We start from the raw sequence: 21,091 nt of genomic DNA, 5'->3' as shown, positions 1-21,091 counted from the left end.
TTAACACAACCTGATGCCGATGGAAGAAGGGCTAAATGGATCGCGAAGTTAATGGAATTTAATATAGAGCTGAAGCCCACTAAGCTTGTTAGAGGTCAGGGTCTTGCGAGACTATTAGCTGAAGAAAATTGCAGAACATTGGACATGAACCTCATGTGTTCGATTTCAGAGAATGGTCAAACAGAAGAGGAGGAAACAGCCGAGCCAGGAGAAAAGCAGTCATTGACAGAGAACCTAGCTTCTTGTGATTGGTATTCCGCAATAGCTAATTTCTTGCTAAAGTTAGAAATCCCTCCAGGCCTCACTCAAAGTCAGGCCATAACTGTTAAAATCATGGCAGCAAAATATTGCATCCATGAAAATTTGCTCTATTGGAGAGACCCATCTGGAATGCTTTTGAGGTGTCTGGAAAAAGAACAATCAATGGAAGTTATGTAGCAGTTTCACTCCAGCATGTGTGGAGGACATCATTACTGGAAAACTACAGCCCACAATATCCTCAGAGCTGGGTACTATTGGCCCACCTTATTTTCTAATGTCTTCTCATTTGTTAAATCTTGTGACAGGTGCTAAAGATTTGAAGAGAAACAGAAATTGAAATCCCTACCCTTAAAACCAGTGCATGCAAAAGGACCTTTTCAGCAGTGGGGCTTGGATTTCATTGGAGAAATCAATCTGCATTCCAGTGGCCAGCACAGATGGATATTAGTGGCCACTGTTATTTCACTAAGTGGATTGAAGCAATCCCTACTAGAAAGGTTGATCGTAGTGTGGTCATGAAGTTTTTGATTGAGCATATCTTCACCAGGTTTGGTTGTCCACATAAATTAGTCACAGATAATGTAGCAGCCTTCAGAGCAAAAGAATTGGTGGAAATGTGTAACTCAATGGGCATTAAACTGTTTCATTCCACCTCATACTACCCTCAAGGAAATGGCCTAGCAGAATCTTCCAACAAAAGTCTGATAAGGATAATTAAGAAGCTGTTGGAGGACAACAAAAAGAATTGGGATTCTAAGCTCAAATATGCACTTTGGGCTGACAGAGTGACCATTAAAAGATCCACAGGAAATTCTCCATTCAAGCTGGTGTATGGCACTAAAGCTGTGTTCCCAATTCAGTTAACTCTCCCTGTGGCAAAGTTCCTGCAACAAGAACAGGATGAGGAAGAAGGAATGGCAAAAAGAATCACTGATTTAGCAGAGGTACATCAGATTAGAGAGAAGCTGGTTGAAAAGTCTGCAGCACATCAGAAAAAGATCAAGGAAGCCTTTGATAAAGGGACAAAAACAGATAATTTTCAAGTTGGAGACATGGTCCTTAAATGGGATGCACTAAAAGAAAAGAAAGGCAACCATGGGAATTTTGATGCTTTCTGGACAGGGCCTTTTATCATTTCTCAGGTCCAAGGGAACAATACCTTCATGCTGAAGAGCATGGAAGGGGAAGCAGTTTTTGATGGCTCGGTCAATGGGTGTTTTCTGAAAATCTATGTGATTTAAGGTCTTTAGGCCTTAAAACTGTAAATATTTTATTTCATCAGTTTTAGTATAAGCAAAGTAGACTCCATGCCCAATGGAACACTAGGAAATTTTGGCTAATTTGTTTTCTACAGGAAAGGCATTGCTCTGAAAGTTCTTGAGACCTCACAGGGAGGATCTCATCCCTGGAAGGAGCCAGTGTTAGCTCTGCTATACAAAGGGATAAAAAAGGATCCATGTATTCCCCAAAGTCTGCAAACCCATGTAAATTCATGGCAAAGGATCCATGCATGCTGTTGAAATCTCCAAGTTTGGGTTAAAGGCCTTCCACCGATCAAAACCATCACAAGAGGAGAGCCCTTGGGAAGGCGGAAATACACTATCGGGAGGCAAAGAACACTCCAAAACAGTAAAAAAAAACCCGAGTTACAGGCTTAAAGGTCCAAATGAACCGCAGCCGTTCGATCTGGCCGATCAACGGTCCAGATCTCATCGGCGGATATGGCATCGGCGCTTCACCAAGGATCGGGGCACAAGACATCGCCGATGAGCGATCGCCGATATCGCGTCGGCGAGTCACAATGGAGGACTTACGAAGAGGTCTGGGCTTTTATATTTTGCGATGAGCGATCGCCGATATCGCATCGGCGTATCGCATCAGTGCTTTCAAAGGGGGCGATGGAAACGGTGATCGGCGATTCCATGAGGACCGTCGATCGCGCATCCAGATCAACGGCGGATATCGCATCGCAATATCGCTATCGGGATAGCCAAAGGGGCAGGGCCTCGATATGCACTGCGACCCGAAAGGCGGACTCGATGGAAAGTTAAACCATGTTTGAGGATTTTTGAAGTCCGAAAGAAGCAGAAATGGGCGGGATTTAGCAGTATTGCAGCGTTTTCGTTGTTTGTGACCCAAACAGACACAATAATAGAAAAGAAACATTCGCAGCTATTGTTTGAAAGGGACCGGTGCAGGGATTTCATAGGAACGATAGCCACTCCATTGCAGGTTCAAGCGGCAAGCCATCCTTACAGAAGTCGTGCAGTTATGATTACATACCAAAAGAAGGATTCGGCGGAGGGACAGCGGCCGGCAAACAGAACCCAGAAAGGGAAGGAGAAGGGCCAGTACACGCCTAAACCCAAATCAAATGAAATCATGGAGCTTAATGACCCTGCCAGTGCAGCAGTCATCCTAACAAACATGATGGGACATCTTTGGCACGAGGGAGCTCCCATGCATCACAACAGGCTGCCCAAAACATCTGAGTATGGTTATTCCTCTATCAGAAGAGGAAAACCTCCGAGCCATGCCTGCCTATTGAGGGAATCAAACGGTTATGGGACAGATCAGACAAGTTTAAGACTCCGAGCCTTCTAGAGAGCTCAGGAGCATTGTAAAGGGCCTATAAAAGGCAGAAAACTAAATGTAATAAGGGTTCAACTTTTGGAGATTATTCCTCCCCTGTTTTCTCAAGCTTCTCATCTACAGTCTTTAGTAATACAAGCTTCTTTTGCTGCTACATTGTTTAATGTCCATTTCTCTTTTGTTCTATGCTTGCACTTGAACAATTTGTTCAGGTTTTCTGTGTGTTTAAGGCCAGATAACTGTCATCTTATCTCTGCTTTGATATACTATATTTGCAAGCTTCTTTGCTGCCTATGGCTAGCCATTTATATGTGTGATTATATGTGCATCTGCCAGTATAGTCAGTGAGTTCTTTTACTGCCTGTAGCTAGCCATTCATATAGGTCCATGTATGCTATCTGTCGGCATAGTCAGTGTTCTCCATCTATCCATTAATCTACAAACTATTGAGCATTAGCAGTCTAAAGCCTTGTGTTGTTGGGGGTGTTCATGCATGTCTTGAGTGTGAATAGAGCTGGAATGGTTATCCGACTTGATCCAAACCATCTTTCATTCCAATAGTTCAGAGAACAATATTGAAGATTATATGTTACCAAGCATCTCTGATTTACAACCTTAGAGAGTTTCCTGGAGTGATAACAGTAAGTTATGTGTTGTAGAAAATTTAGATTATGTTGTAAGCCTAGCTTAGACTTAGACCAGCAGGCATGTCAATTCAGAGTATGTTTGTGTCTTATGCATTGTGCTATAGTGTATTTTGTGTGTTTTTCATATGGTTGGAATTAAGGAGGAGTGTTGGAAGCATTAATTCCAACCACCAAACCCATTAAATGCTCAACCATCTCGAGAGTTCAGGAGATGACCTCGAGACTTCTGGAGACTTCAGGTAGTGTCCTGAAGAAGCCACTAACAACTAGAATCCAAAAACTTCTCAACTATATATAAAAATCATTGCTTGGTAATGGAATGGGTAAATTGTGTTTGTGTTCAATCCAGTGTGTGAGTTCTCTGATTGTATGTTGTAAGTTATTCCCCGAATGTCGGAAAAATACAAAATAACCAAACAAATCGTTACCCGTACCATTTTAGCATACTTTTTTAATTGCACTCTCTTGTTTTTAAGTATATTTTTCGCTTTTGCAGTTCCCCAAGCCCCAAGAAACCTTTTGGTCCGCCCCAAAACCTCCCCTTTGTTGTGTATTTTCTATTTGGAATTTGGTGGGTAGGTCGTATTTACAGTGATTTAGCAAAAATAAAAGATAAATTTGGTCTTATTGACAGGGATTCAACAAAAATAAAAGATAAATTTGGTTTCAATGACAAAATTTTATCTTGTGTAATTTTTATTGAAAGATTTTATCTCAAAATGTTGAATTCAAATAAGACAAATTATTCGAAATTTTTTCTTATGTGATTTTGTTGAAAGATTTTTTGTCAAATATATTATGGATCTCAAAAGACTGAATTCAAATAAGACAACTTCTTTGAAATGTTCTGGCAAATTAATGTTTTCTATGTTGAATTTGGTGGGTATGCCATATTGAGAGCTACTTTTTTTTATTAAATTAAGTAGTGAAATGCTCTATAATCTAAATATGATATAGATGTCAATATTATCTAATAACATTTTAAGCTATAAACATTATATATATATATGAATTTTAACATTTTTTCTCATTGTAAATTATTTTTTAAAATATATTTTATATTTTCGCAGTTTCCCAATTTAATAGAAACCTTTTGATCAGCCTCAAAACTTTTCTCTTCGTTGTGTATTTTCTATGTTGATTTGGTTGGTAGGCTTTGTTGATTCAGACTTAATAACTAATAATAAATTTTAAGGAGGACTCCGAGTCAGGAAAAAGAAGAAAGAAAGACAAATCGTTTCACGTGGTGCTCGAAAATAATGGTTTCCGTATTGAATTTGGTTGGTGTGCCGTAAATTATTCCCAGGAAGTCGGAAAAATACAAAATAATAAAACAAATCGTTTGGACCCCTACCATTTTAGCATACTTTTTTACTTACACGCTCTTGTTAGTCCCTGCCCCTTCGGCCCTGCGGGGACTCTTGTTTTAAACATATTTTTCGGTTTGCAGTTCCCCAATCCGGACCCAAAACATCCCCCTTAGTTGTGTATTTTCTCTGTTGAATTTGGTCGGTACGCCTTATTGACGGGGACTCAGCAAAAACAATGGACAAATTGTTTGAAATGGTCAGGGAATTAATCTTTCCTATGTTGAATTGGGTGGGTATGCTGTATTCACCGCCAATATTTTTTTGGAATTTAGTTGGCATTCAATTTATTAAAGGGTGTTAAACTTAAAAATTGTTAAAGTAGTGAGTGCTCTACAATCTTCTAGGGCAAAGGTTTGGATTTATGTTAATGTCGAGTTAAGAATTTATAATTAATTATAAATTTTAGTTCAAAATAAATTTATGTTAAGAATTTATAATTAATTATAATCAATGCCGTTAAAGTTGATTCAAGTAATCTGATTGATGTAAGAGCAAACACACAACCTTATTATACTTAAAGATACCACTTGGTAGTGTAGAGCTTATTATTATACTTAAAAGACATCACTTGGTTCTGTTGTTGCTTCTATTAATCCCAAATTAAATTATGGCCTTGAACTAGATTATGGAGTTATCTATTTATCGAATACAATTTCAAATTCTTTCCAATGTTGTAATAATTTTTTATTAAAATTACAAAAATAAATATTAAAATTATTTTAAATTTTCCACCAATCTTGAGTTAATCTTAAAAAATTTTAGTTTTAAATGTTAAAATTATGAAGCCTATAATTTTGAAATTCTAAAAGACGCTTGTAATATATATGTAAAGTTTATATGTCTTTTAAAATTGAGTTTGGTGGATAAGGTCCAATGGTTAGTGGGGAGGTTTGGTCCTCCCAAGTCTTGTGATCCAATTTTGGGTAGGACTATGTATGCCTGAAAGCTGCTATGGGCACCATTTCTTTAGTTGAAAAGAAAGAGAGAAAGACAAGCCATCGTCTTCAATGAGACACAAAGGTGAACTAGATGTGGAAGTTAACAGTTTATGGGAAACAAAAGTGAACTAGATGTGGAAGTTAACATTTTATGTTGAATTTGGCCAGAATGTCAAATGACAAGACATATGTTAATATTCATTAATTTAATTTAATGTGTAATTTATGGTGTTGTTTAACTATTTTGTGTTTTGAAAAAAAAATCAACTAAACAATTTTTGGTAAGATAATAATTTTTTGTTGTTTAAAATATTTTTTTAGTACATAAATAAATTTAATGCACCACAAAAAAATTAACTCATCTTGTTATTCCAACAAAACCTAACCAAATTTAAAATATATTTAACCAAAAAATATACATTAAAAAGCTCCAAAACATGAAACAGTTACACTATCATGATATTTTTTTTCTTTTGACTATGGATATGCAATTTGGACATTATGGATATTCCATTTATGTTTAAATGTATTCTATGAATTTAATTTGTTTTTTATACTTTCAACCTTATAAAGAACTTTTTGAATAAAAAAATGTAAATATTAAGGTTGCAATTTCAAAATTATAAGTCTTTAAATGTGCTATATTCCATTTTATATTATTAAATAACAAATTTAAAATTTCAATTTCAAACAAAAATTATATTGAAAAAGTTGTGAAAATATAATTATTCTTTCCACAATTTTATGTAAACATCAAGCACTACACAAAATAGTATGATGAACCTATAATAGAGACTGTGGAGAATAAGGCAAACTAATAATTATATCTATATATCAATATAATGTTGGGAGTAATGAGGTGTTTTACACCCAGTATGGTATATATGTTGACATGTATGTATGTAACAACATTTAAACAAAATTTGAAATAGTATATATATATGAACGATCAAATTTAATATATAAATGAGAAATTTACATCTCAAAAAATTTGAGCCTTTTGCATACTTAATAGATCCATGTTTAACATGGATTTAAGATGGTTCATCTTTAGTGGTGGCATACTAAGAATTGATAATTAATTATAATATCTAAGTTAACATAGTTACCAACTTAACAAAACTCTCGACAATATTCTTAGTTGATTTAAGATACTATTAATTTTAAATACAAGACAAAATACTATTTGGAAACACTTTATTACATATAATTTGATTCATACTACACGCTTGTAACTAAGTGACAATATTTTTCTACTGCTCTTCTTCATCCAAAATTGAAAAATATAATTATACAAATGATTAAAACCATCTTTTTGTTGGACATAAAAACAAATTTATTCATCGATAGGTGTATATATTTCAACCTTCGATGGAAGTCCATCGAGTGAATTTTATTTTTGTGAGTTATGAAGGTTTAGGATCGATTGTTGGCCTAATATTCTTTGTCTAAGAGCTCCATGGATGGTTGTGATGAGAGGCACTTCGAAGGGTCGTCTGACAACAAAGGGTGTGCATGGTCACGAGCATGGCATGTCAAAAGAGAACACCACGTTATGAACAATTGGAACGTTTCAATACCGAAGAGAAGATCAATGTTTTAAAGATGAAAGAGAAGAACAGTTTATGGTGTTGCTTAGCTAAGTTTTCTTTTGTATTGCTAGACTGGATTAGTATTCTTCAGCTGCAATTGTTCATATTTGTAATTGAAGCGCAGGGATAAAGAGCAGGGACTGTGTGCGGACATAGGAAGAGGTGAGTGGTTGCATAATTGTGCACAACGTATGATTCTTGTTTTATTAAAAAGAAATTTTGCTTTTGGGTTGTCTCATCTCAGCATACCGATAACATAAAATTGGTCTCGAAATTGGTAAAGGTGTCAATTCTATTGGTGATCATTGGAGTGTTTTTCTTGCAGGGTCTGGATGTAAAAAACGTGTCAGTGATCTTGTTCAATTTGCAGTGAATTTGTTGGCATTGTCTGCGAGCTACAAAGTAAAAGTAGGCATTATGTGTTTCTTTAGATGTAGAATTTGTTATGAGTTGTTTAGAAGAAGCACCTTTTTTTATGTAATGTCCACTGAAAAGTAAAAAAAGGAATTTATGTTTCAAATTAGGAGTGAGAACATCAAATGGAAATTCTTTCTTTGTAAACAAATACAAGTTTCAAAGAAGCAGTATAAGGAGGGTGCGAAGAAGAGATTACAAAATAGAAAGCAGAATGGAGGAAAGCATAAAAATCTTTTTAAAAGACTGCCGATGAGCAACAACATATGCACGTGGAGGTGAGGTTGGATGATGAGACAATGGGGAAGGTGTAATTCAAATATAGGTGATTGCAAGAAAGTAGAGGAAAGTGAAAGTTGCGATGAAAAAACATAGAAACAATCTTTTAAATGCAGTCGGAGGTGAACTTAGTCGGGTAGTCGGAAGGCGGGATGGGAATGCACATGAGTTGGTTAAATTCATGACCCTGACCTCAACGTAGAAGGTGTTGTGATGTATTGGTGGTCGGAGGTGAACTCAATTGGTTAGTTAGAAGGCAGGATGTTCTTGGATAGAAGTTAGTGGGCGTGGTGCCAAAAAAATTATATTTTCAATTTATTTTTTTACGACAATGTTGTTTTTGAAGAATTGTTAGTTGAAAATATGTTTTAAAAGAGAAATGATTTTTTTTTCAAAAAATGTTTTTTCTTTCAAATTGTATTGATATAATTTTATTTTAATTTTCTTTTTTTTTTGTTTTAACAAATGTTTTGCGAAGAATATTTTTGGGCATGTTCAATATGAAAGTTTGCATGTGTTAAAAAACTGGAAGTAAGAGAAAGTGATTGGTGGCAAGAATATAATTAAAAAAAAAATATTGGTGGTTGAAAGTGAAGGCAGTCGGTTGGTCGGAGGTCGAGATGGTGTTGCGTAGAATTTAGTTGGTGGGGAGGCCGACCGCGGGGTGCGACGTTTTCGCCATTCTCGCAAAATATTTTTTGTTAATTGTTTTTTTCGGCGATGTTGTTTTACAAGAAATGTTAGATGAAAACATGTTTAATAGGAAAAATGTGTTTCAGAAATACAATTTTTTTTCGAATGTTCTTGACATAGTGTTTATATTTTTGTATTGTTTTTTAGGGGAATGTTTATTTTGAAGAACAATTAGTTGAAAAGATTTTTTGAAAAGAGAAATGATATATATATATATATATATATATATATATATATATATATATATATATATATATATATATTCAGAAAAAAGGAATATTTTTCCCAAGTTCTCGAGATACAATGTTATTTTTGAGAAATTGTTTTTTGTTTTCAGAAATGTTCACGAAGGATATTTTTTAACATGTTTAGAAAGATGAAAGTAAGAGAAATTGATTGTTGCGACGCAAAAAAAAAAAAAAATTGTATTGGTGGTCGGAGCTAAAGAGAGTCAGGTAGTCAGAAGTCGGGATGGTGTTGCGTAGAAGTTAGTTGGAGGGGAGGCTAACCCCAATGCACAACATTTTCGGCATGCTCGCAAAATCTTATTTAATTTTTTTTTTGTGTGTGATGTTATTTTACAACAATTGTTAGTTGAAAAGATGTTAAAAAAGAAAAATGAGTTTTTTTTTTCAAGAATGGATATTTCTTTGTAAATGTGTTGATATAATGTTATTCTTAAGAAATTGGATTTTTTTAAAGAAATTTTTGCAAAGGATATTTTTGAGAATGCTTGATATTGGGTAGTCAAAATTTGGGATGGTGTTGCATTGAAGTTAGTTAGATGGGAGCCCGACCCTGACGTACAATTTTTTCGGCATTGTTATACAGGATTTATGATTGCGGACAAAAGTATCACCCTTAGGTTTGGCGGCTAACCTAGAACAATAGAGAGACAAGGAATACAATGCTTTCCTTAAAGTAAATAGATGATGGTATGAAGCCTACCTAGAATCCGTTACGGGCTTTGCTCATTCTTTAACTTCAATGCTCCAATTCCAGCTCTAATTGCCCAAATTAGAACCTGCATAGTCATATGACACAAGCCAAGAAACTACGAGATCTATGCAGTACCACCTACATACTCTATTCAATAGATCAACATGGGATTGAAATATATGAAATAACATCACATATAAGAAAACATAGAATTATTTGCATTAATATAAATGGAAGGAGTTTACAACCATAAATAGGTGTTCATCTTGTAGAAGAGCTCCTCCAAGACTGACTTGTCCTTTCCTTGTCACAATGTGCACTTCCAATAACCCTAAATGCATGAAATGAAATCTCTCACCACAAGAGCATAAGGGTAAAATAACTCTCCAAAAACTAACCCCTTGCATATGGAAGGTTGTAAATATATAGAGGAGTGGGGTAAGTTGGGAGTTCATATCCAATTACCAATCTAAGGTTTTAGATCCACCTTTGAAGGGAGGATGGGATAAAAGGATAAGGGATGGAAACTCCAAAGTAGGGTAGGATAGGATCCGGATGATTTATCTGAGGTAAATGGTTGTAACAAATTCTGGAAGCTTATGGAATAGGAGGCTTCCAGAATTTCTCTCTTTTTCCCAAATTTATAGAACCAACATAGGTACAAAGGGGAGCAACTTGTAGGCGATCAACGTAGGCCACAGTGGAGCAACCTGGTTTTCAACGTTGTCCAGTGGGAGGCTAGGGAGCGTTGGTCCTAAAACTGGCTCAAATGATGTAGTTCAGGGCATAAACTCTCGAAAATGAAAGGTACATGTTTAGGGATTTCTGCAATGATGATGAAAAGGGTGAATAGGATGTTGATTGATCCCATTAGGAGGCCTGTTAATCGAATGTGACAAAATGGCCTATAACAGGCGCATTCGCAAAATCCTATTGTTTGTTTTTTGGGTAATGTTATTTTCCAATGATTGTTAGTTCAAATGATGTTTAAAGAGAGAAAATATTTGTCTTTTTCAAGGATGTGAATGTTTTTGAAATTGTTTTCACATGTTTACGAAGGATATTTTATAGCATTTTAAAACTGATTGTTTGCATATTTGATAAGATTACTCTTTTTTTAGGATTTTATCCTTGGAGATGTAACGTACAATCTTGGGTTTGGTTTCAAGAAAGTCATTGACTTTCTGATGGATCTAATTATTTGGAAGTTGTTTGAGATTCTTGAGCTTGTATTTCATTGTCTTCCTCTAATAGTGTTGATCAAATTTCGGTTGGTTTGTAAAGAATGGAGTCTTTTGTTGGAAAACCCAAATTTTCTTGCTTCTTGCAATCAATGTAGCGACAGAGAATTTGGATTTATTTATTTTCCAGTTGGTATCGAGGAAAGCTACTTTATTGGATCTTACTTTAATGAAAAAGGACAGATCTCTCGATTGGTTTTTTCTTTTCTGGACTCTGGGTACAAAATTCAATGTACAGTTGGATCGATGGTTCTATTCACTGTGCCTGGAGGGTCTTTGCATTTGAAAAATTATTTCATATTAAACCCTTTAACAAATACCTTTAGAAATCTTGGGAGTATGAGTGTTGGAGAGTGGGGATTCTTCTCTTTGTTGGAGAAATTTAGTGCATGAAAATATGATTGGGTTGTGCTTAAACATGTGTGCAAAAACATGGAATCACATTTTTTTATTTGCACCAGTGTAAACATGGTTTGGAAAAGGATAGAACCACCTTTTGGTGGTGTAACAACCCCAAAGGAGGTTATCTTTCACAAAGGGAAATTTTTCTGGTTATATTTAGACAAATATTATGATGATTACCCTTTCTATGGCTACATTATCTATTGGTTGGATGCTATAAGAAACAAGTGGGGTTTTTCATTTGTTCCTATCACTGACATACAGTGTATGGCATTAGGATTGCATGTGAACTAGTTGGTTTTTCTTGTAAACAATGGTTCAACATTAATTTGGTCGCTTGAAGAGATAGAAAATTTTAAGTTTGGCCAAGTTTCAATTGGACAAAGCTTAGAATATTTTGAAGATGAGTGGGGGTTCAGTTTGAGATTACTTGATATTATGTCAATGGATATAAATAGTAAATGCCCAGGCTACGTACCTTTTCATGTAGTTGAAGGAAAATTACTTATGTTGGGTTTTATGGAAGTGCAACTAAAGGTATATGATATGGTGACTAAAATTTGTACACCAGTAATTGCGGATGGTCTCTCCCTATCAGAAAGATCTGGGTTCCATGTGGAGTCGGTTGAAGGTTTCAATGATGTTATTGAAAATGGAAATGTTTTCTCGCTTTCCCAAAACACATATTCTATTGGCAATATAACCCACTGCCTGTGGATAACCTGATTTAGCGTTTGAGGGTTCAAGAAGTTTTTTTGATGGACATTGTTGCGGATGTCATGTTTGTTTAATTATGGAGATTTTTTTTGGAGGTGACTCACATAGGATTTTGGAGTGCTTAATGAAAACATGGCCATGTGAAATTTCGATCATTTTTGTTGGAGATTACATGTAATGATGTGTTATTTTGTAGCTCCCACAATGCAGTTAAATGTGATATTTTTTCCATCCATATGTGGATTCTATGGAGTCTTTTGTTATATATAATGTATTTTTATTATATATTTTTAGTATTTTATTTGTAGAGTATCTAGATTATGGAGAATTTATAAGTGAAATTTGTGATTCGAACAAATGTTTATAGAATTCTGAAGCGATTTGACTAGAAACTAGCACAACCACATTTATTTAAATAAATGTGGTTGGTATATGCTGATAAGCATATATCAATCAATCACATGCACAACCACATTAGGAAATGTTGTTGAAATACACGGATAGGTGTTAGTTATAATAGTTCATAATAATAATAATAATATTATTATTATATAAAAAAAATTCATTATTCATTATTAATTAAAATATTTATCATCATTGATATATTAAAGAGTAATTTATGAATATATTGATCATTAATTTTATTAAAAATTTATTTATTTATTATTATTATTCATGTATTTATTAATATTCTTAGTAATATAATCAATTGATCTTAGTAATAAAAGATATAATATATTTAATACTATTAATAAAATTTTAGATAATATATTAATTATTATTATTATTACTAATATATAAAAAATATTATTATTCTTGAATTTAGGATTTTGTGATCCATATTTTGTAAGATGAAATTATGTTGGTAAAATTCACAATGAAATTTTTTTATTCTATGTGTTTCGAACCTTCTAGTGTCGTTTATTATTATAATTCTTTCTATCTTCATTAATATATAAAAAAATTATAATTATTATCATTTAAAAATATTTCTTACAATTTCTTTATATATTTATGATTATCATTATTATTAAAAAACCTGTAAATGAAATTAAACCCCAAGGATTTATTTTTTTGGTTCAAAACTTCTAAAAAATAAACATTCCAACATAAAAAGTAATTATTCAAAACTTAAAAAAAAATTGCAACGTAAAAAGCAAAAATTTAAAATACAAAAAAATTATATTTTCAGTTTTTTATTTCTGGAGTATCTAGATTATGGATAATTTGTAAGTGATATTTTTGATTCGAACAAATGTTTATAGAATTATGGAGCAATTTGACTAGAAAATATGTGTGAAAAACTGGAAAATACAAGGAAATAAGTGACTTAGCAGTGTTTATGGCAAAGCATGTAATGCATAAATAGTATAATGAAGCACACGATAATAAAGGAAAAGTGGTAACTTTGAGCTCAACTCCATTTAATTTTAAAAGCTTAAATTTACTGAAAAACAACACATATTTAAATACAAATAAGTAGGTGGTCATGTTATTAGCCATAGTGGAGGCCGCAAAACTATGGATGAAACATTAAAAGAAAACAGACACTTGAGAAACCCATTTATTAATGTAAAAGGTTACATGTAGACCACCTGTATGGGAGGGGTTTGGGTGTTCTTCTTGACTCTTGATTTGTTTCTTGTAAGTTGTGTTCGAGTAAAGAGAAAGTGACATCAATGTTGATGAAGTTATTTCTTCTTCTGCTTGTGATGGTGCCTCTAGGCACTTGAAGGAAGGCTTCGCCAGCCTTGCATTATAAGAAGACTGGGTATCTACCACTAGCGTCCTTTCCTTGGTGGTTGGCGAAAGGAAGGTTTTGCACAATGACATGGAGTTTCTTTCAAGCTCGAGAAGGGTCCTCAGAAAAATGGCCTATGCAGGGAGAACTTTAACCCTTTCAAGAGTCCAAGCCAAAATCGTGGTGAATAATGGTCGTTGGAGCATCAGAGCCGCCATTCGTGGAAGTCCCCGTTCAATTTCAGGGGAAGCAGGGAGGGCCAGAAGACATTGATGAATGTATGGCCGAATCTCGGGAGGGGTAGCATCAAAGAATGTCTCAAATACTATTGTTGGGAGGAAGTAATGATGTTGATCTAGGGGTCTATGGAACCTCTCATGCAGAGCCGTGTTCAAGGAAAGAAGGTCGACATGATGAATGTAGAGTTGAGACCTGTTTCCACAGAGGGCATGAAGGGCTTCCTTTAATGCATTCGACATGGGGAGGAAGGGACCCCTTACTCGATTCATGGTGAAATTAGAGAGCCAGTTTGATGCGGCTAAGAGATTAGCATTGTAGCTTTATAGCGTAGATTGGGTTCAGGTTGCGAAACCCCCGAGAGGTAAACCATACGCGTGGTGATTGCTGGTTGGTTGGTGTGATGGGTGAGGGCACTGGATGGTCAGAAAAGGGTCATACGCGTGGTGACCCCTGGCTGGTTGGTGTGATGGACGAGGGTGGTGGTTGGTCAGAAAATGACCATAGGTGTCGTGACCCGTGGCAGGTTGGTGGGGTGGCACAACCCGATGGTTTGTCATAAATGGACCACTTGCGAAGCCAGGCTATAAGGCTGAGGTCAGAGTCAATGGTCAGGATGGGTGGTGAATAATAGCTACGTGGGAGAAGAGAGTCAACCCTGACTATGCCAACTGACGAAGAGGAATATTGTGGTAGGTCGGGTCCTAAGAAAGGTCATAGGTCAAAAGTTGGGCTCTGTTAAGAAATTTACTGCATAACATAGATAATTACTGAGAGGAATAAATATAAAAATAACCAGCAACAACCATAAACACATAAACACAAATGTTTATTCGGGAAAACCCCAAACCCGGGGAAAAACCCAACCTAATAAGATCTTATTAGCATTGGCCAAAACTCTGGCCAATCCGACCAAATGAACCTTCACCGCTCACCTCCAGGTCTTGCCTTACAATGAAGTCCTTCCAGCTTTTTATAAGCTCCATTACATATAATACCATGTGCATAATACCATGGGTGCACAATACCATGTGCCCCAAAACCATCACTGTTTAACCTGGTCAACTTTGACTCTATCTCAAGTCAAGTTTACCTAACAATTCCCCCCTTAAACTTGACTTGGGGTTCCTTGACTAACTCCAGCCAAACCTGCTAAGTGAGACAATCCCGCTCACTCTAGCCCTTAACCCCCTCAAAGTTTTTACCCGGGGTATTGTTAACCCGACATCCCCCCTATCACCTAGGTCTAACCCAGACTTTACCGATGATCACCGAGGGGTACACATGCCTTACCAGGTCTTACAACAGTATGCCCATTTTCATGCAATAATTTTGACTTCATTAAAATATTTTTTTTTTGTTTATTGCTGCTGCCATTCTGATCCATCCTCTCTCAATTTGATTTGCTCGAAAACTTCTATCAAACCGCTCCAACTGCAAGCTCGACGAGAACCTCGTAGATTCCAGCACCGGTGGCCTCACGTAGCAGAAAACGAACAATTTTCGAAGCCGCATGAATACCAAACAATTCGTCAACATGTTCCAAACCGGTAAATATCGCAAATGCACTGTGATCCCTGGCAGTTACGACACTATCTTCTGCACATTCTCCTCGAGGTTCCACGTACGATTGTTCCACCATTATTTTCAGACCCAGATCTGTAAAAAGGTTGCATTGATCTTATCAAGCACTATAAACCCCTGGCATCAAAGAATCCCTTTGAAGCTGCATTGATCTTATCAAGCACTATAAACCCGTGGCATCAAAGAATCCCTTTGAAGCCAAAATCTGGCTCTGATACGAGTTGATAAGAAATTTACTGCATAACATAGATAATTACTGAGAGGAATAAATATAAAAATAACCAGCAACAACCATAAACACATAAACAAAAATGTTTATCCGGGAAAACCCCAAATCTGGGGAAAAACCCAACCTAATAAGATCTTATTAGCCTTGGCCAAAACTCTGGCCAATCCGACCAAATGAACCTTCACTGCTCACCTCCAGTTCTTGCCTTACAATGAAGTCCTTCCAGCTTTTTATAAGCTCCATTACATATAATACCACTGGCAGAATACCATGGGTGCAAAATACCATGTGCCCCAAAACCATCACTGTTTAACCTGGTCAACTTTGACTCTATCCCAAGTCAAGTTTACCTAACAGGCTCTAGGTGGGGAGGTTTATTTGGAATGATTATAACAACGATGACGTTGAGGTCAGATATTGGGGGTTGGATTGAGATAAGCTAGAGGAAACTCGAGAAGTGAGAATAGGCTACTCCACGGATGTGACTAATTCATGGCCCTATGGCACAATGCCACGTGGGAAAGTGAAAGAGCTTGAAAAATTAGTTTGTTGTGTGGAAGATCTCCCAATGTGGGGGCGCTATAGAGGCATGATTTCACATGACCAATTTGGTCTTGTAGAGATGGGCATCATGGCGCAGGTCAATCTCATTGTAAGGGAAAATGTGCAAAATAGAAAGTAAAAAATTGGAGGTCACGTTCTGATAACTGCATGTTGGGAGAGACAGTTGCACAATGGAAACCCCCCTTGGTATGGGTAAGTGGGCCTGGGAATGTCACATTTCGACTGTTCAATGAGGAGAAAATGACGTAAAATTTTCATTTAATTTGTTAGATGTTATTTCGGTTAATCTGCTATTTTTCAGATCGAACAATGTGCTTCAATGTCATTTTTTCTTATGTATGTGTGTATTTTGCAGAGTCATTTGCTATAACTTACATGAGACTGTACAAATGGTGGTTTTCTATGTACTTTAGTGATTAAGATGTTGTTTATATATATGTATTTCTTTTTAATATGCAAGGTTGATTGTAATTATTTTAAGTTTTTTTAGTATTAAAATTTACTTCATGTGTAAGGTCTCTAAGAATGAACACTTCAACTTGTTGAGCATGTGGGATGGAAACAAGATTGAAGAGCCAAATTTAAATTGTATTGAAATTTGGTGTAGAAATGTTAAGTGAAGGAACAAGAAAGAATGGTTCAAAAAGAGATCAGTCGCTTGGTTCACGTGAGAGAGGGAATGAATATCACCGGAAATGGTATCGGCAAAACAAGGATGCAGTAAATCTGTGCAGAAGAGCCGCGTACCAGGAAAGGAAAAGAGACTCAATAAATCATCAACATGGTGGAGTGGAAAATGGTAGGTATGGGAATATGAGTAGTATGATGGGAAGAATATTTTCTTGAAATTGTTCCTTTGCGCTAATGTTGAACATGTTGATATTTGTTTGTCGAAGCAAAATCTTCTTACCCTTTTTTTAATGCAAACATTTTGTTTGCGAAGAAAGCATTCATGTAGGCAACAATGATGGCTCCTCTGTAGAAAATGGTAGAAATGGAGTATTGGAACATGGGAACATTCATGGCAATGAGCGATTTCTAGCATCGGGTTTAGTTGGTGGTAGAAATATGGTTGATGACATGGCAGGGAATTTTGGTCACTCTTGTGGCAATGTGGGGTTAGGCATTCCTTTCGAAAACTATATAATGAATATCATGACTCCAATGGATTCTATTCGTGCTCGGTCTCTTGGAAGAGAAGAGGCGGGTGACGTATTTTTTTTTTTGATAAGATTTTTACATGTGAATGGAATATATTAATTGTTCTAGATTTTTTTCCTCTTTCATTTCTTTGTGTAGAACAATGTTGGAAGGAATATTGGTGGAGAGACACAGGTAGAAGGAATAGAGACTTTGAGAGTTCGTCAAGTTGGATTTCGAGAATCCGAGGTTTTTGTTGATAGTAGTATGTTTGCTAGGATGGTTGAAAATTTGTGATAGCCAGTTGCTAATGTCAGAACAAGTGTTTCTGGAAGCGTGTAGACAATATTGTTATTGGTAGAGAATTTATGGAGAGTCACTCTCGTCTGAAGGGACAAGTCATGCAAGTAGATTTATTTTCCTTAGATTTGTGCATTTCAATATGTATTTGGAAATTTCTAGATGCATCTTTTAATCCAATATTTTTTTTGTAGAGAAATATTTGAGTGAACAGTGCTCGAGGAGTAAATTTGGAAACAAGGCAAGATTTGTTGGCTGGTCAAGTTTAGCTCCATCGGTGCGTTGGGCAAGATAATGTATGCTTTTTGTGTGTTAAACTTAGAAAGTTCACATTTTTTATATGTTTCATTTTGGCATTATGATTTTTTGTTTATGCAACCAGAACGAACTAAACTACAACCAATATAGAAGAATGGATTCCCATGAATTTATCGAAAGAAATGTTTAATCCAATGCTTAAACATGACAGGTTGCATCAGATTATCCTTAATCTGGATTTTTGTTTCACAAAGAAAGTGGAAGTGGCTGCCATGATTAGCAAAGATATGATTGAGGTGCATAAAAAGTTTCGTTGTAGGATTGCTAACTTGTCTGTTGTGGAAATGTGTTGAGTATGTAATGAATATTATCCTGGTATGCAAGTTGTGAGATGGCATGAAGGTCCATTTGTAAAAGATGTAAGGGTGATAGAGGTGCTCAATTTTCATATTATTAGGGGACACGGTGTTGAGTCAAAGCATTATGAATGCTATGTCAAGAGAAAATGTGTGTTGGATGCATTGGTATACAAAATTGAGATGGATAAATATTACAGGGATGTTGAAATAGATATGGATTTTATGGCTTCTCTATTGGATGGACTCACTGATGGGTTTAGAAGGCTGTAGTATGTTGATATTGATCTGGGTGAAACAAGGAGAGTCGATGAGGACATTGAATTGTTGGGGGCTAGTGGTTTGCATTGCCATCCATCATCATTTCTTACTCACCTGACTAATAAGTGTAGGGAAGTGGAACACATAAGAAGATTCATTGAAAGTGCAGATTCTAGAAGCGATGAAGCATTGGAATGGCCAAATATTAGCACATCCTCCATCAATGAATATAACACTGAAGGGTTGCTAGACATGACCTTCCTAACTTTGTTTCCTACTGGTGATTTTGATTGGTTGCAACCACATATTTATAATGTTGAAATGCATGAACATGGTTTGCATCTACTTAGGCATTGAAATCAAATATTTGGAAGCCATCTTTAGTTTTGGTATTTCTTGTTGATTATGATTATGCATCATCGTAGCGAGGGAACAACTTATTTCTTCTTGAAAACGAATATCCATGAGACTGCACCTGAAACTATTCAAGAGTTACGTCAACAGTTCGAGGATCTGTCTGATAATAAATTGGCTAAAAAATCAATGCATTTTGGTTGTTGCCTTAGGGTTACAAGGGCATATTAGACAAAAATTTCAATCTGAACTGGCCATCATGATCACGCAATTGGGTTTCCCAAATTTATTTTTTATGTTGAGTGTGGCTGACACTAAGTGGCATGACTTGCATTGTGATATTCCTTCAATGACACGTTTTCATCCACGAAATAAACATGTAAAGAAAATTGAGAATGCTATTCAATACCCGCATATAGTTGCTATGTACATGCACCAAAGATTTAATATATTTCATGAATTGGTTCTTGAGAAGTATGTTGGAGCTAAATACTTCTAGTATAGGTTCATGGTTGTTTCTTTTGACATATTTTCTTGGGGTTTGGAATGATGTGTCTGTTATTATGGTTGGTTTTTATATGCTAACTACAAGTGTTATTTTTTTGGTAGGTATGAGTGGTAGCATAGGGGCTCAATGCACATCCATGGTTTCCTGTGGCTTCAAGGAGCTTCAAATATGGAAACACTAGATTGGAACAATTGTTTGGATGTTGATGAAGCCAAGTCCTACTTTGAAAAATATGTAACAATGTGGAATCTAGGGGACATACACCTTCGTAATGTCATGGTTCCTCGAAGTGATAATGATGACCTGTGCCTTTTGAAAACCTCACAGATTTTTTCATGCAATCCTAATGAATATTATGAGCCTTTGGTCATTAGAGTGCAAATAGACACAAAATGTAGTGTTGATTCATGTTTAAGGAAAAATGGGTCTATCCCTTCATGTTGTTACGATGCTCCATGGGAGGTTCATGCTGAGTTTGCAATGTACATAGATGAAAAAGGGAGAAAGAAATATGAAGCAACATAGAATTATGACCATTTAAATGTCCACAATGTGGACCTTCTAGCTATATGGCGAGAAAATGTTGATTGTAAAGCAGTTGTTTCTTGACATACATTATTGAAATATATTTCAAAATATGCTTCGAATGTAGAAAGAAGATCCAAAAATTATTATGAGATGTTGAAAAGGGCAGCAAGTGCAGGTGGATCTGACGCTCCTGCATTCTCTGCATATAGAAGGTTTCTTACATAAACGCTTGTTGAACGTGACATTGGTGTGTAAGAAACATGCCATATGTTGCTAAAGTTTCCTTTTGTTGTGTGCATTCATAAATCTGTTGCGTTGAACATTGGAAAGAAAGTGTTGAAAAGACTTTTAGTGCAATCTGATGAAATTTCATGTGATAAAACATTTCTCTAACTATATCAAAATTGCCCCCATTTTCTGGAGCATTTGTGTCTGATAGAAATAGCTAGATCATGGAGCTATGATGGGAAGCGAAGGAAAGAGCCATGGAAACTACATAAAGTGCATGTTATTATTTCTGTGTGGTCTCATTTCTATGTTATTCTAAATGAGGGGTCAGAAGAGTTTCAAACATTTTTTTGCTGTGAGTTTCTTTTGTACAAGTCGTTTCGTGACATTGCTTAAGATATAGGAAATTCAAGCAAAATTATCATTGAGAATTGGAAGGGTCTAAGACAACATGCGTGGAATGTTGATTGAGGCCCTTTGGCAAATGAGAATGATGAAGAGGATGTCGATCCCCTTGTTTATGAATATATTGTTGACAACGATTTTGAAGAGTGACGGTTTCTCTCCTAGATTATTCCTCCAAACAGTGTAATGATTTCCGATCTTGACAATCTTAGTAGAATGGATTAGGATATTAATTATAATTGGAAAGAAATAATGGTGCCAGATGAAATTGTGGAACAGGCTATGCATTTCATAAAATATTCTCAGTGGGCAG

Source organism: Pinus tabuliformis, chromosome 2_2 (assembly GCF_031772625.1).
Source record: "Pinus tabuliformis cultivar Carrire ecotype Pingquan chromosome 2_2, CPIR1, whole genome shotgun sequence".
In the NCBI taxonomy this organism is placed as follows: Eukaryota; Viridiplantae; Streptophyta; class Pinopsida; order Pinales; family Pinaceae; genus Pinus; species Pinus tabuliformis.
The sequence above is the reverse complement of the archived record's forward strand: the minus strand, read 5'-3'. Positions refer to the sequence as shown.